The sequence below is a fragment of the Erinaceus europaeus genome, chromosome 15 (assembly GCF_950295315.1).
Source record: "Erinaceus europaeus chromosome 15, mEriEur2.1, whole genome shotgun sequence".
In the NCBI taxonomy this organism is placed as follows: Eukaryota; Metazoa; Chordata; class Mammalia; order Eulipotyphla; family Erinaceidae; genus Erinaceus; species Erinaceus europaeus.
This window is the reverse complement of record NC_080176.1, coordinates 77,573,308-77,591,015: the sequence shown is the minus strand read 5'-3', so window position 1 is coordinate 77,591,015 and position 17,708 is coordinate 77,573,308. Positions and strand designations below refer to the sequence as shown.

The 17,708-nt window shown below is 42.2% G+C and overlaps 1 long non-coding RNA gene across 1 annotated transcript in view; it reads right to left on the bottom strand.

Moving 5' to 3' along the window:
- Window positions 1-6,399: 6,399 nt before the first annotated feature.
- The window catches only part of LOC132533033 (uncharacterized), a 26,941-nt gene continuing 15,632 nt past the window's right edge, over window positions 6,400-17,708 (bottom strand). Inside the window, exons 2-3 of the long non-coding RNA XR_009544919.1 lie at window positions 7,776-7,892; window positions 6,400-6,531 (exon numbers count right to left, since the gene is read on the bottom strand). This is a non-coding gene — a long non-coding RNA (uncharacterized LOC132533033). The remainder of the gene's footprint in view (window positions 6,532-7,775; window positions 7,893-17,708) is intronic.

Here is a 17,708-nt window from a genome sequence, read left to right as displayed (position 1 = left end):
TAGTGGGTGTATGTTTGTGTCCAAATCTTTCATGAAAGGATGTAGCTCTAGAAGTGTAAGCTATAGCCCTGAAATTCTATAGCATGATAAACAAATGATAAATTAAAAAAATAATCAAATGACTTATCCAATACAGAACATCTTGAAGGACACAAAACACTCTTGTCTCTTGTCCCTAGACACTGAAATACATACTCAATCTACCGTTTTATCTGCCTCTTTAACAATGAAAGGTGATACTGAGAACATTTCCTTCTGACTGTTTATATGTAACCAGAAGAGTAGTTTCAAGTAGAGGCTGTTCCTTGGATTAAGGGGATTAAACAGTGATTAAGGATTGTGGAGACTACGTAATGCTTCCTGCTGCAATTGAATTGCTGCAAGAAATGTCAGGAAAGCCACAATTAACTAGCTGGTTCAAGGTCCATGGAAGGGATGCTCAGAGCACAACCACTCTGGCTGCTGAGAATAAATCCTGAAATCAACTTGATCCAGGTCAAAATCTGGTTCAGCAATCACAGAATCCAGACCTTCCACCATCTGCACCCCAGAAAGAATTTTTAATCTACACTTCCAGAAGGGTAAATGTTAGGGGAAGTTGACCAGAGGGTGCTGAACGCCAATTCCATCAGGACCCAGAGAAGAGGAAAAAAAGGAAGGAAGGTAGGAAGGAAAGAAAGAAGGACACTCAAGTATAGTGACTTAGAATGGAAGAAAAGACAAGACCATAGAAAAATGGGTTAATATATATAAATATGGATAGTTATAGAAATTAATAGTCAACCCATACCTGTAATCTTGGGAGAACTAGTGCAGTTTCTGATGGAGGGAAGAAGGACACAAAACTCTAGTGGTGGGAAAAGTGTGGGAGGAATTATTCCCCTGTTATCTTATAATTCTGTAAATCAATATTAAATCACTGGTTAAAAAAAATAAAAGATTTGCTTCTCTCAGTCCTTGTGAATATTGATCTCTTTGCCCTCTCTCCCTGGACACCTCTCACTTTCCTGCTTTAGAATATGACATCTTACTATCCGTGATTGTGACCTGATCAGCTTTATATATATATTTCTTCACTATATTTATTTATTGGATAGACACAGCCAAAAGTCAAGAGGGGAAGGGATAATAGAGAGAGAAACACTGCATCACCACTCTCGAAGCTTCTCCCCTGCAGGTGGGGACTGGAGGCTCAAACCTGGGTCCTTGCGCAATGTAAAATGTGTACCCAAATCAGGTGTGCCACCACCTGGCCCCTCCTGATCAGCTTTATGTCTTCACATCTAGAACCCAGTAGAGGCTCATGAGTGTCTGTTGTTCAAATGAATGAATAGCATTCCAGGACCAAGAGGAATGACCAACACTTCTGGGTTACTGGAATCCATGTTTATGTCCATCCAGGAAGAGACAAACATCTGTGTCTTAACACTGACAAAAGGGTCCTGAGACAGGCTTAAGCTACATGTCCATTCTTGATCAGTCAGTGAAGCCAGAGAAATGGAGTCAGTTTTTCCAGAACTATGTAGCTCTTGCCTCAAAAGTCCAGGACTGATGGGAAAGAGGAAGAGGAACACACACTGGTGCCAAAGCAACAGACCAACATGCGTCCCCAGCACTGTGCTCCACACTCTGTAATTGTGGCCACTTAAGTCATGGGTGCAAGTTACCCCCCAATCAGGTTTTGTATCCAAGGTGTTGACTCCACCATAGTAGTATCATTTTTGTTGAATTAGATTGCATTTGTAAAATAATTACTTATTTTTATTTATCACCTTAAATAAGAGAGACAGCACCACACCAGTATATGTGTTACCAAGCATTAAACCCAGCGCCTTCCATATGCAAGTCCTTCATTCTATGTGCTGAAGTACCTCTCTACCTCTCTAGTCACAAGACCACACATTTTGTTTGGCTAGTTTATACAACTATTTTAAGAGAGGGACGATATTAATCTATCTTTAAAAGTTGCAATGAAGAAGCTCGCTAACGTTCTTATAAAGTAAATTATTCGTTAACTCTCAAGGAAAAGACAAAACCAACTGCATCCTTAGAATAAAAAAAGATGAGGTTTTTGTAAGGTTGACAGGTTTTGTGAGGTTTCCAGAAACTCATCCAGGATGGTTTGAAATGGGAAGGACTCAGGACACAGTGGTGCTTTTCTGGTTGGCAATCTCAGAGAGCATGACCATAGCCCATGGTGTAAGGATCTTTTTCTAGAAGATTAGTATGGGGGGGGGGTGTTTCAGTCTCCCTGCAGTTGGTGGGTCCATCCATCAGAAAAGATCCTTAGGGACTAAGATGGATTACATTGCCCAATTCAACCCACACATCTGTGAAACTCTAGGGAAGCCTGCAGTCCACCAATCTTTGAAGTTTATCCAGAACAAACTTGACTCTAAAGTGGTTTAGTTTGCATCTGATTTTATTCATATGTGGTACACAGGGAAAACAAACAAATGAACTAAATAAAATAAACTTTTGGACTAAAAGGCTAATTAGTGGTTACCAGAAGGGAAGGGAAGGGTGGAGAGTAAAGGGACTAAACACATTGATTTTCTTTCTTACTATTTTTATTTATTTACTGGATAGAGACAGAGAAACTGAGGTGGAAAGGAGAGGCTGGGAGGAAGGGTGAGAGAGACACCTGCAACAGTTTTTTTTTTTTTTTTCCCTCCTCCAGGGTTATTGCTGGGCTCGGTGCCTGCACCATGAATCCACCGCTCCTGGAGGCCATTTTTTTCCCCCTTTTGTTGCCCTTGTTGTAGCTTCGTTGTGGTTATTATTATTGCCCTTGTTGACGCAATTCGTTGTTGAATAGGACAGAGAGAAATGGAGAGAGGAGGGGAAGACAGAGAAGGGGAGAGAAAGATAGACACCTGCAGACCTGCTTCACCGCCTGTGAAGCGACTCCCCTGCAGGTGGGGAGCCGGGGGCTCGAACCGGGATCCTTATGCCGGTTCCTGCGCTTTGCGCCACTTGCGCTTAACCCACTGCGCCACCGCCCGACCCCCTGCAACACAGTTTTACAACTCATGAAGCTCTCCTCCCCTGCTCCCCACCTCCCGAAGCTGGGAGCTTGAACTCAGGTCCTTCTGCATGGTAACATGTACTCTCAACCTGATACACCACCACCTAGTCCCCCATACATTTGTTTTTAATGATACAAGCCTAAAACCTAGGTAAAGCACAATATTACTCCAAATCGAAAAAAAAAAAAAAAAGATTTGGTATAGGTGATCCTCAGGCTACTGACTTATGATACAAATTAAGGAACTGGATGATACTAGATACTTAGCAGGAGGACAAAGTGCTTTAACTAAGTCTCCTGGTTGTATGGGACCTCTGGAAATATATCTTCCATCAACTGGGTCTTGATCAGTAATCCATTCAGAAAATTCTAACTGGTCCAGAAATCCAGAGTAACTGGGAGGTGCCAGAAGGACACACAACCCAATAGCCCCCCTTAAACTGAGGGGTGAAGGGGTTCCCAATGGCCAGAGATGACAAGATTTGCTCCTGGAGGCTATTTTTCCCATTTTTTGTTGCCATTATTGTTATTGTTGTTGTTAGCTAGAACAGAGAAAAATTGAGAGGGGAGGGGAAAACAGAGTGGGGGAAGAAAGATAGACACCTGCAGACCTGCTTCACCGCTTGTGAAACGATGCCCTTGTAGGCGGGGAGCCAGGGGCTTAAACCAGAATCCTTAGGCTGGTCCTTGCCCTTTGTGCCATGTGCACTTGACTCGCTGCACTGCCATCCGGCCCCCAAATGCCTTTGCTTTAAATGGGTGCACACAGATGCTGACAGTTAAAATATCACAGTATCCATGGCTCTTTTTTTATTAAAAAAAAATCACATGGATAAGGGGCAGGGCAATGGCACACCCAATTGAATGTACTAAGTATAAGGACCCACACAAGGATCTGGGTTTGAGTCCAGGCTCACCACCTGCAAGGGGGACACTTCACAAGCAATGAAGCAGGTCTGCAGGTGTCTAGTTCTCTAGTTCTCTCTCTCCCTATCTTCCCATCACCACTTAATTTCTCTCTGTTCTATGTAATTTTAAAAAATGTGTTTTTTTTTAATGACAGCCAGGAACAGTGGTTTCATACTGCTGGCACCAAGTCCCAGAGATAAACCTGGAGGCAAAAAAGAAAAAAAGAAAGAAAACATATGGAGATAAAGCAAATGTGGCAAAATCTTAGTAATGGGAAAATCTAGGTGAAGGGCATATGAGTAGACACTATATTATCTCAACTTTCCTAAGGTGCTATGTTGGTTTTTCAAAATAAATTAGGGAATATGGAGCTCACAAGATGAATAAAAGAGAAACTATACACTAGGGAAAGATAGAAACAGGCTGGGGGTATGGAACCACCTGCCAACACCCATGCCCATGAAGTGATTATAAAACCAGACCTTCCACCTTCTGCACCCCAGAAAGAATTTTGGTCCATATTCCCAGAGGGGTAAATGTTAGGGGAGATAAACAGGGGACTCTGAACTCTAATTCCATCAGGACCTAGAGAGAAGAGGGTAAAAAAAAAAGGGAAAAAAAGGAAGGCTACTCAGAAGTAGTAGGTGTGACTTGGAAAGGAAGAGAAGGCAGGGCCATAGAAAAATGGGCTAATTAGATAGATAGATAGATAGATAGATAGATAGATAGATAGATAGATACAGAAATTATGATCAACCTATATCTGTGATCTTGAGAGAACTACTGCAGTTTCTAATGGAGGGAATTGGAACACAGAGCTCTGTTGGTGAGAAAGGTGTGGATTTATACCCCTGTTAGCTTATAATTTTGTAAATCAATATTAAATCACTAAAAAAAAAAAGAAAAACTATACTAAATTTTGTAATGCAGTGGAACACATTTAAAGTTGTTAGGTAACCTACTTTGTAAATAGGACAAACTATTAATCAAAGTCCCCTCCACATTTGAAAACAGAAATAATAATACTCATATTAATAATAGCTTTTAAAATTTTTTATATTTATTTATTTTCCCTTTTGTTGCCCTTGTTTTTCATTGTTGTTGTAGTTATTATTGTTATTGTACAGGACAGAGAGAAATGTAGAGAGGAGGGGAAGACAGAGAGGAGGAGAGAAAGATAGACACCTGTAGACCTGCTTCACCTGCTGTGAAGGGACTACCTTACAGTTGGGGAGCTGGGGGCTTGAACCGGGACCCTTTCGCCGGTCCTTGCACTTTGCGCCACCTGCACTTAACCCGCTGCACTACCACCCAACTCCTAATATTAATAATAATGACTTTTCTTTAATGGCCTAACTGAACACTAAGACAGAGAAGCTGGTGAGAAGTGGCATGTCCTGGCTTGCAGTGGAAAGGAAGGTGCCCCAAGAGTCAGTTTGTGAAAGTGTCTGAAAGGAACTTGGGACACAGCCAGACAAAAGCGAGGTCACCACACACAACACCGTTCATGAAAAGTGCACGGGCCAAGCACAGGAAATCATGGGGCAGCACTAGGCAACCCATGTTCTGTGTGGCATAGGTTTAATTCTCTTAAGTTAAAGTTGGTCTGACTTCTTTCCAAAGGGACTGAGAAGACTGCTTGTAATCTAAAACAGGGCACAGGGAGAGCCGTGCACCGATGAGGGCTGAGAGAACCAAACTGTTCTGTGTGAGCAGCCATCTGACTTGGAAAACTGGACTTTTCAATCACCAGAAAGACAGACTCTGCCCCTAGAGGAGACTCAGGCCTTTGGGCTTTTCCTTCACCTTCATGGGAATCCTCTATGATCATGCAGGCCTCACTGTGAGGCTTCTCAGAATCCAACTGTCTTTTGCTTTTAGCAATTTAGTGTCTACCAGCCTTCATGCTGGGAGGTGGGATCTCTGGAGAATGGAGAGAGAGAAAGCACAGCCACTCTCCAAAAAGGGAGAGTCCCACCTTGTAAAAACAAACAAGCAAACAAAAAACACAGTGACAGGCTAGGTGGCCAGTCCTTGGGCAGTTAATGGTAGTACCTGGTTGTGTCCTGGCCTCCACGAGGTGACTTACCCAGCCTGCTGGTCCTGTTCTTTGACATGATTTGAATTTAAGCACCCTGAAAACTTAGCTAATCATTTGGAAATACACACACACACACACACACACACACACACACACACACACTCACACACTCACTTACTTCAAGAATACCTGGAAGAAAATTACTTTGGGAAAAACACGACGAAAATTTTTTAAAAACTGTATTACATGTCAAACATTTTGTTTCTTGTAATAAACTTTAAAAGTCTGTTACAAAACTTAATGCAAAAGGGTAAATACATACCAATGGCTTTTACTTGTATGCCATATGTAGCTGAAGTGATACAACTTAAGATTTAACTTAATTTTTACTTTATTTTAACTTTTTTTTTTAGTGATTTAACAAGATTACAAGATGACAGGGATACAATTCCATATAGTTCCACCACCAGAGTTCTGTGTCCCATCTCCTCCACTGGAAATTTCCCTGTTCTTTATCCTTCTGGGAGTATGGACTTCATTTTTAAATGTGTGTCTAAAAAACATAAAAATTGTGTTGGAATCATACAAAAAATAGTGTACCTTTGTTGTTTATATTTATTTTATGTGATACCAGGGCATCATACCTTTTTGATTCTCTCTCTTTCTTCATTCTTTTAACTAAATATATATATAAAGAGAGGCAGAGGAAAAAGACCACAGCACTGTTTTCCCCATCCATAAAGCTTCCCCTATACCATTGTGCTCCCAAGGAAGCTGAGTGCTCTGCTTGGGAAGCTATTTCCTGGCCCTTTTTGGTTTACTTTTAAAGTATTCAATGAAAAACCCATTCAATTTATGTATTACTAATTTCTGAGGCACCAGAGAATGAACCAGGTCTTTGCACATGGGTAATACCATTGAGTAGCCTCCTGGACCCAATCTCTCTCCCTTTAGCTTGAGAGAGAGAGAGAGAGAGAGAGAGAGAGAGAGAGAGAGAGAGGAAAGAAGGAGAAGGAGGAGGAGGAGGAGGAGGAGGAGGAGGAGGAGGAGGAGGAGAAGGAGAAGGAGAAGGAGAAGGAGAAGGAGAAGGAGAAGGAGAAGGAGAAGGAGAAGGAGAAGGAGAAGGAGAAGGAGAAGAAGAAAAGAGAAGAGCAGGGCAGGGCAGGGCAGGGCAGGGAAGGGCAGGGCAGGGCAGGGCAGGGAAGGGAAGGGAAGGGAAGGGAAGGGAAGGGAAGGAAGGGAAGGGAAGGGAAGGGAAGGGAAGGGAAGGGAAGGGAAGGGAAGGGAAGGGAAGGGAAGGGAAGGGAAGGGAAGGGAAGGGAAGAGGAGAGAGAGGGAGGGAGAGAGGCACAGAGAGAGAGGAGAGACACCTCAGCATCACTGTGCCTTACACAGAGCTGCACTCAGTGTTTTCCTTGGTGCTCCAGGGCTCAAATCCAGGGCCTCAGCAAAGTCCACGCTTATGGGTAAATGATCTCTGAGCCGCCATTATTCTATTTGTTTATGATGTAGTAAAATATTTGTTGGTTTATTTTTTTTTTCTCCTTTTCAGCTGGCCATGCCAAAACTACACAAATACAAGGCAAGCAAGCATAATCTCAAACCAAATAACACTCCCGTCAAACTCAACTCCTCAGAACTTAGCTACACATCAGGCTCCACTGTCTTCCTGAAGCATCAGAAAACACTTGTTTCACTATTACACCCCAAATCTGAGTTTCTTCATCTTGCTTGGTAGACGCATATGAGAATGTTCTACTATCAGAGCCAGATGGTGGCACACTCAGTTGAGCGCACCTGTTGCCATGAGCAAGGACCCAGGTTCAAGCCTCTGGTCCCCTCCAGAGAAGCTTCACCAGCAGTGCAGAAGGTTGTAAGCGTCTTTCTTTCTCTCCCTCTCAATTTCTTTCTCTCCTATCAAATAAAAAGGACAAAATAGAAAAATAAAACTGCATTTTTTTCCAATAAAATGTTTACTGGTGGAATTAATGGTTTACATTAAATATAGCTGTTGATATATGTGTAAAATTTCTCAATTTCCGAGGGCTAGGTGGTGGCACACCTGGTTAAGCACTCCCATCACAGTGTGCAAGGACTCAGGTTCAAGCCCCTGGTCCACACCTGTAGGGGGAAAGCTTCTCAAGTGGTGAAGCAGAGCTACAAGTCTCTCTGTGTTTCTTTCCCTCTCTACCTCCCCCTCCCCTTCTCAGTTTCTCTATGTCTCTACCCAATATATATGAGTTTAAAAATTTCTCAGTTTTCTGCAAAAACGTTCTCACCCCCAGCCTAGGTCCTCCTCCACCAGGTTGTACCAGGACCTGAAAGCCCCCAGCCCCACCCCCAGCCCTTTACTTTGGGACAATACAAAATTGCATTTTTTAATTTTGAGAAAAGATTCCATTATCTGTCTGTCTGTCTGTCTGTCTATCTATCTATCTATCTATCTACCAGAACTCTACTCAGCTCTGGTTTATGGTGGTGCTGAGAATTGAACCTTCTTCTCAAGGACTGACCCTTGGAGCCTCAGGCATGATAGTCTTTTTGTGTAACTATTATGCTAGCCTTATATTTTATCTGAAAACTCTGGGTGCAGCTGCTGGAAAGGTATAAAATGGTGAGAGTAACCAGACCCTATTGTCATTTCCAGACTTGCGACCCCTGCAGAATCCTGGTGACTGGGGGGAGCCCCCTGGAGGCGTTCACAGCCTAAAGCAGAACCTAAACTCATCCAAGGTCAGCTCTTCAAACCTGAGGCCCCCAGGCTTTATGCCTCAAACCCAGTCCTCTTGCTTCAAGGTCTCCCAAGCACTGCATGTCCAGTGGCAGGAGGGATCCTCTAGGTTTCTACTCCCCGTTGGGACAGCTGTAGCGAAGGCAGCACTGTCAGTTGGTCCCTCGTACATCCTGCACTGACCTTGAGCCGTGACCTTTGGAGTTGCAATCGTAATCCATCAGGACTAGCTCAGACCCAGAGCTGCCTTTGTCACACAGAGATCTGTGTGGTTCTCTCCTGCTCTTCTTGTTCCTTACTGGCTATTGTGCTCTCTCCTCGGGTGACACCTGAGGTCAGACAAGGGATGGGGCAGTGGCACACTCAGTAGAGATCATACTTTACTAAGCTCAAGGACCGGGGTTCAAGCCCCTGATCCCTATTTAAAGGAGCGAAGCTTCATGAGTGGTGAAGCAAGGCTGCAGGCATCTCTCTTTCTCTCTCTCTCTAATTCCCCCTTCCCTTTAAATCTCTCTCTCTATACAAAAATAAATACATCTAAACCTTTTGAAATAATAATTTTAAAAGTGTGTTTATTTATTTATTGGATAGAGACATTCAGAGATCAATATGGAAGGGATGATAGGGATAGAGACAGAGAGACACACCTGCAGCCCTGCTTCACTACTTGAAAAGCTAGAGTGGTTATCTCTGGGAAGTGAGAGGATCAGACCACAGAACTTTGGTGGTAGGTGCAGTACAGAACTATACTCTATAATCTTACAATCTTGTCACTCACTATTCAAATTTTAAAATGGGGGCTGGGGGAGGGATAGGATCCAGGCTAGAAAGAACATACATGAAGTCTGGGAAGCAGTAGTGTCTGGATCAGTTAACAGTGCTCCATCAATGTTAATTTCCTGGTCCCTGGTACCACGTGACTTTGTGACATTCTGATCTTTCTCCCCTTCTTGTTCATTAAGTAAAATTAGATTTCTTAAAAAGAATATTTTGGGACTAGTAAAATAGCTTACTTGGATAGTGTGCTGCTTTGCCATGTGTGTGACCCAGGTTCAAGTCTGGCTCCCACCACATTGAAGGAAGCTGTGGTGCTGTGATCTCATTAACTCTCTATCTTGCTCTATCTGAAAATGATTTTTTTTTTTTAAAAAGAATATATTGGGATAGAAAGTGGAGCACTTACTCAGTGACAGCATGCTTCACATATATAAAAACCTGATTCACATCCCTACCTCAACCCCCAAATTAAGAATATATTGATTTCTTAATTTGATTTTTGGTGCTTTCATCTTAGCAGATAGAAGCCCAACTGACCTTTGCTTGAGCATCCAACTCTTTATCCACTGCGCTACCTCCCGGGCCACCCAACTGATTTTTGTATATTGACCTTATATCCTGGATCTTGCTAGTTCATTCTTTGTAAGTAGATTGGTTTGTGCATGTGCCTTAATCCTTTTTTCTATGAATAAATAAATAAACTGTTCTATACATAGTCATATATCTGTGAGTAAGGACAAGTTTTGCCTTTCTCTTTATGATTAGCATGACCTAAAATTTTTTTTAACTTAACCCAGTTAAGTGAGCTTAGTACTAAGTGCAAGGACCTGTGCAAGGATCTGGGTTCAAGCCCCCACCTCCCCACCTGCAGGGAGGACACTTCACAAGCAGTGAAGTAGGTCTGCAGGTTTCTCTCTCTCTCTCCCTCTCTATAGTCCCCTCCTCTCTCAATTTCTCTCTGTCCTATCCAACAAAATGAAAAAAATGGCTTCCAGTAGCAATGGATATGTAGTGCCAACAATGAGCCCCAGTGATGATCCTGAAGTATATGTATACTTCAGAGAGAGAGAGAGAGAGAGAGAGAGAGAGATAACATTGGATTATTACAACATGGTACATATTTAGGGGTGTAGATCACACCTGGAACTGTGTGCACTCCATAGGCACACCATCCACTGTCTAGCTTCCTTCACTACCACCTTGTTGTAACCATTCTGTTGTCAGACTCCAAGGGTTTGCTTTTGTCCACATGTAAGTGAAACCATCAGGTAAACTGTCTTTCTGCTTTGGATTACTTTTGTTCTGCTTAATCTCCTCAACCATGTTTTTGCAAACGGCAAAGTTTCATCTTCTTTGTACTGGACTGCATAGTATTCCACTGTATAGAGATACATCTTTTATGAGAAATTTATTTTTATTTTATACTGTTTGTATTTATTTGATACAGAGAGAAATCAAGAGAGGAGGGGGAAGGCCAGGTGGTAGGGCATCTGGTTATGTACATACCTTACTGTGCGTTGGGTCCCAGGTTCATGTCCCCACCTGCAGGGGGTAAGCTTTACGCGTGGTGAAGCAGGGCTGCAGGTGTCTCTTTTTCCCTCTTCCTTTCTATCTTCCCCTCCCCTTCCCAATTTTCTCTGTCTATAACCAATAATAAATAAATTAAAATACTTTCAAAAAAGAGGGGAGGGGAAAATAAAGGAGAGAGAAAGAGAGATCATCTGCAGCACTGATTCACTGCTCATGCAGCTGCCCCCTGCAGTTGGGGACCAGGGACTTGAACCCAGGTCCTTGCACATGATAATGTGTGTGTTTGACCAGGTGCAGCACTACTTGGCTGCTGTATTTTCTTTATTCCCTCACCCATCAACAGGCACATACATGTTTTTCATAACATGTCTTGTATTGCTACAATAAACATGGGAATGCAGATATCTTTTCTAATCAGTATTTTCATTCATAGTCTTTTTAAATAGTTACCTAGGAGTAGATTGTTGGACCTTATGGTGGTTCCAGTTGTAATTTTTTTTTAAGACTCTGCAGAGTGTTTTCACATTGACTGCATGAATTCATGTTCCCTCTAACAATAGATGAGGTTCGTTTTCTCCAAGTTCTTGCCAACACTTGTTGTGTCTTGCCTTTTTGATATAGGCCATCCTTGCAGGTGTGAGATGATATCTCACTGTGGTTTTGATTTGCATTTTCCTATTAGTAAGGAATGAGGACATTTTTTTCGTGGTGCTGTTGGCTGTTTGAAGGTAATCTGACTTTTGTTCTCCCGGAATGCGCTGGCTGGAATTCCTAATACAATGTTGACTAAAAGTGGTGTGAAAGGACACACTGACCTTATCTGCAGTCTTAGCAGACAATGATTCTAATTGCTTTTTTCTTCTTCATAAATGCCCTTTGTTATTTTTATGGAAATCTATTTCTGTTTTGCTGAGAGTTTTAATTATGAAAAAACATTGGATTTGGTCCAGTATTTTATGTGAGTCTTTTATTTTTTTATTTCTTTCTTTCTTATCAGAGCACTGCTCAGTTATGGCTTATGGTGGTTGGGGAATAGAACCCAGGACCTCAAAGCTTCAGGCATGTTTGCTTAACCATTATGTTTGCTTTCTTTCTTTTTTTTTACCATCATGCTTTCTCTCCCACCTTTTATCTGAGTCTTTTGAGGTGATTGTGTGGTTTTGCTTTGCTATTTTTTGATATTATATATGCATTGTATTCAATATTATTTAGGTGTTAATAGTTCCTGGAATACATCCTTGCATTTTTAAATTTTTTTTTCTTTTTTAAAATTTTTTATATTTATTTATTTGTTCCCTTTTTTAAAAAATATTTATTTTATTTATTTATTCCCTTTTGTTGCCCTTGTTGTTTTATTGTTGTAGTTATTATTGTTGTTGTCGTTGTTGGATAGGACAGAGAGAAATGGAGAGAGGAGGGGAAGACAGAGAGGAGGAGAGAAAGATAGACACCTGCAGACCTGCTTCACCGTCTGTGAAGCGACGCCCCTGCAGGTGGGGAGCCGGCGTTCGAACCGAGATCCTTATGCCGGTCCTTGTGCTTTGCGCCACCTGCGCTTAACCCGCTGCGCTACAGCCCGACTCCCTTGTTCCCTTTTTTGTTGTCCTTGTTGTTTTATTGTCGTAGTTATTATTGATGTCACTGTTGTTGGATAGGACAGAGAGAAATGGAGAGAGGAGGGAAAGACAGAGAGGAGGAGAGAAAGACAGACACCTGCAGACCTGCTTCACCGCCTATGAAGAGACTCCCCTGTAGGTGGGGATCCGGGGGCTCGAACCAGAATCCTTAAGCTGGTCCTTGCGCTTAGCACCACCTGCGCTTAACCTGCTGCGCTACCGTGGGACTCCCACATCCTTGCATTTTTTTAACTTTTTAATTATTTTATCTTTATTTGATAGCGACAATCAGAAATCAAGAGGGGAGGGGGAGATAGAGAGGAAGTAGAGAGACACTGCACCACGGCTTCACCAAGCGCAAAGCTTTCCCCCTGCAGGCAGGGACCAGGGGCTCGAACCTGGGTCCTTGTGCATTGTAACATGTGCACTCAATCAGGTGTGCCACCACCTGGCCCCAGAATTAAAAAAAAAATTTTTTTTTAAAGAACTTTGTCATGGGCTGGGGAGACAACAATGATTATGCAAAAGATTCTCATGCCTGAGGCTCTGAAGTCCTAGGTTCAATTTCTAGCACCATCATAAGCCAGAGCTGAGCTGTGCTCTGGTGTTCCTCTCTGTATCTTTCATTAATCTCACTAATATAAAATAAATAATAAAATCTTTTTTTAAAAGAACCTTATCATTGCCGTTCTTTTTAATGAGAGAGAGACACACAAAGAGACCAGAGTAATGCTCAGGTCTGGCTTACCTAGGTATTGGGAGCTGGGAGTCTCAGACATGGAAGTATAACATCCATAACAACAACAACAATAAAAATAACAACAAGGGCAAAAAAGGGGAAAAGAAATATGTAAAAAAATTTTTTAAAAAGATAGATAAGATGAGTATGGGATGATCCCACTCATAAACAGAAGTTGAAAAAGAAGAACAAAATGGGAAACTAAAAGCAGGATTTGACTGAATCTGGAGTAGGGCACCAAAGTAAAAACCCTGGGGTGAGGGTGGATGTTTGGCTTCCTGGGGCAGCAGGGAGGGGGGATGGGATGGGACACAGTCTTTTGGTAGTGGGTATGGTGTTCATGTACACTCCTACTAATTTGTAGTCATATAAATCACTATTTAATTATTATACAAGGGGAAAAACTATTGTATGACTCAAACTCTTTAATTAGACTTTTTAATTAAAGACTTTAAGTTTTTTAAATATATAGACTGAGTCTTTGATATGTTGACTCTCTTAAAAGCCTAGACCAGGGAGAACAGAAGCAACCGGTGCCACAGCTATATACAAATAATGTCAAAGGACATAAATTATGGTGATGTTGTGTATTATACAGCAAATCCTAACAAAGGGATTTTTCAAAGTTAACCCAATTGCCAAATAATGTGATTAGAGCAATGACTATCTACTGTCTTCTTAACCCTAAGACAGCAGGAACTTCCCACTTCCTCTATAGAGCCTGTATTTTCCCCAGTCCTGGAACTTCTAGGGTGGGGCTTGCTTTACTGCACACTTCTCTCAATTCATACCAAATGATATTGCATCCGCTGATCCCAACCTAATCAACACATGAGTACCACCTCAGCGTGCTTCACTTCAGACTGTGTCCAGAGACATCAGGTGTGAAATATCAGCCCTTCACCCTCATTACTTGGGTGAGACCTTTCCTTTCATAGGCTTCTCTAATTCTATTCCAGGCAGTTCACTTCCTAACAAAGTCCCAAAACCTAGATATAGACCAGGTCCTGTAAGATACAGCATACGTTCGCATGTATCCATAAATTAGGGCAAAATATATACCTGAAAGCAAAAGTACACAATAGTCCACAGTGAGTATAAAGTTCCTAATGAAATAGTATCTAATTAGACTTAGGGTATATGCCCTTCTCACCTACTTCCTATTACAGTTCTCTCACTCACTCCAAAACTAACCTTAGCAAAGCAAGGATTGCAAAAGCTGAATAAGGGCAAGAGACTGGCATACTTTAATGATGACTCTTTAGTCACTATTAGGCCATCCCATCACCTGGGGCCCTATTTGGGGAGTCCTGAGATTCCCAAACAGACATGATGGGCCTAGACCTCAAATAAATCCCCTCTCCCCATTGTTACCGGTCATCTCGAACAGGAACAACAAAATAGACCCCTTTGTGGGCTCTCCATAGGACCTTACCCTCAACTTGGATCAACAACAGTAGAGAATGTTCCATCCTCCGAAGGGAGGATAGACAACATACTCTATGCTATACCTGAGGAAAATGGGTCAATATTGGGGTAGCTTAGAATGTTCCTACTCATGACCACAGAATGTGAGCTCAGATCTCCTAAGCTGAATATGGGCCCCAGACCAAATCCAATCGATGGGGTTTACGGTCAACAATATTTATACACCTTTCCCATATTAGGGAGCTACTCTCTTCCCTGATCCAACTTTCTGTTCCTTTTCCAGCCATGACATCATCTCCCTAGACAATAACTTGGATCCACCTGCATATAAGATTTCAGGCTCAGGGGAAAAAAAAGAAAAAAGTAAAGAAAAGGGAGTTGGGCAATAGCGCAGCAGGTTAAGCAAATGTGGCACAAAGCGCAAGGACTGGAGTAAGGATCCCGGTTGGAGCCCCCGGCTCCCCACCTGCAGGGGAGTTGCTTCACAGGCGGTGAAGCAGGTCTGTTGGGATGCATTGGATCGACCTTCTCGTGGTGCATCCCGTGAGTACCCATTCATTGGGGAAACTGACGATCCTTCCTAGCCGACTGAATCCACATGGATCCCAGTCACTTTCAAAGCCAGCAACAAGCAGCTCCTGACAGCTTTCAACCTGACCTGTTGACTGGCTACGGAAGAAGGGCAAACGCTAGAAGAAGAAGAAGCAGGTCTGCAGGTGTCTATCTTTCTCTCCCCCTCTCTGTCTTCTTCTCCTCTCTCTATTTCTCTCTGTCCTATCCAACAACGACAATAATAACTACAACAAGGGTAACAAAAAAGGGGAATAAATAAATAAATATTAAAAAAAAGAAAAGAAAAAAACTAGTATAGCCCTTTGGAATACAACTAAAATATGCCTACTAGCTATCTACATAATGGAGGAGCCCCCAACTCTTCATCTGCACTATACCAGCCTTTAGGTTCATGATTGTTCAACAGTTTGTTTGGCTTTGTATGTTAACTCTCTTTTTAGCCACCAGGCTCCAGATGCTAGCAGGATGCCAACCTGGACAGACAACCCCACCAATATGTCCTGGAGCTCTGTTTCCCCAGAGATCCCACCCTACTAGGGAAAGAGAGAAGCAGGCTGGGAATATGGATCGACCTGTCAATGCCCATATTCAGCGGGGAAGCAATTACAGAAGCCAGACCTTCCACCTTCTGCACCCCATAATGACCATGGGTCCATACTCCCAGAGGGTTAAAGAACAGGAAATCTATCAGGGGAGGGGATGGGATACAGAGATCTGGTGGTGGGAATTGTGTGGACTTGTACCCCTCTTATCCTATGGTCTTGTCAGTGTTTCCATTTTATAAATAAAAATTAAAAAAAAAAGACAGCACACAAGTACCATTAATAAGGAACAAAAGTCACAACAAAAACTCTTCGCATGTGTCCTAAATCTGTGGGTAGCACTTGCCTTTTTCCATAGCTCAGATTCTGAGGATTGCAAGGAAAGAAGTCTCTAGATTTCAGGACCTAGGATCTAGAAGACAGATCTCATCCCGGTATGAGAGGTGCAGAAGGCTATTTGAGGCAGAGGTATTGTCTGCCTTGTGAGTGATCTGTGGCTTCTGACATCACTTTTGCCCTGACACAATCACACAGATCTATACGTCCACTGCCATTATGCCAGGAGAGATTCCACACCTAGCAGTATCTGTAACTCAGTCACCACTGATTGTTAAGCTCTCTTAGCCAGTTCAAGCAAAGGAGTACTTTCCATTCCCGAGAATTCTGACTGAGAACACTGTGTTGTGGGGTACATCTCAGGGCATGTTTTTGTTCAGTTGTGTTTATTTTTTTGGAGGATGAATAGTTTATTTACTTTCACATCCGCCTTCTTGATATTTTTTTTCAACGCTTTAAAAAAGGATAGACCCTTTAGGATGTAGTTTTTTTTCCTTGTCCTGAAATCTTCCCTGGGGTAGAGATACTGTCAGTTTTGTGCTTTGTGTGTGTTTACTTTTATCTGTTTTGAAAAGAACTGGTTCATCTAATTTGCTGGAAACAGGCATTTTGTACTTCTGTTTCATTCCTTGTCTGGAATGCTTCTCATCCACCTACTTCCCAATTCTTATAAGTCTTTTTTTTAATACTTTTTGTTTTATTTTATTATTGGGTAGAGACAGAGAGAAATTGAAGGAGGGGAGATAGAGAGACAGAGAGACACCTGCAGCCCTGCTTCACCACTTGTGAAGCTTTCCCACCACAAGTGGGGGCCAGGGGCTTGAACCTGGGTCTTTGTGTACTGTAATGTGAGCACTTAACAAGGTACACCACCGCCTAACTCCATCTAATTCTTGTAAATCTTTTGTCTTATTTATTTATTTATTGCAGAGTCAGGGTCTTGAACATGTGAGGTTTCACAACTCTTGGGCCAACTTTTTATTTGTGTGTCATTCAGATAGAGAATGACAGAAAAACAGAAACCCACAGAGCTTCCTCTTATGCATATCACAAGATGCCAAGACTTGAACCTGGACCCTATCCCCTACAGAGAGAGAGAGACAGAGAGAGAGACAGAGAGAGAGAGGGAACAGCACTTCCTGTGTGATGCTGGGGCATTCACTATACCTGATAAGCTATCACTCCAGTCATATTTTTCCCATTTTTTATTTGTGATTAATGGTGTTATAAGATTGTAAATTTACAGGGTATAGTTCCACATTCATACCCACCACCAAAATTCCATGCCCCCACCCTTCCACCTCCCAAAAATAACCACCATAGTTCTCACAAATCTTAGTTTTCTTGTTTCTGGTTTTTTTTTTTTTTTTGCAAGTTCATGTGTATCAGTTCTCTAGAACTCACATATGAGTGAATCCTTCTGTTGTCATGCACAGTGATCCATGTTCAAGACCTCAG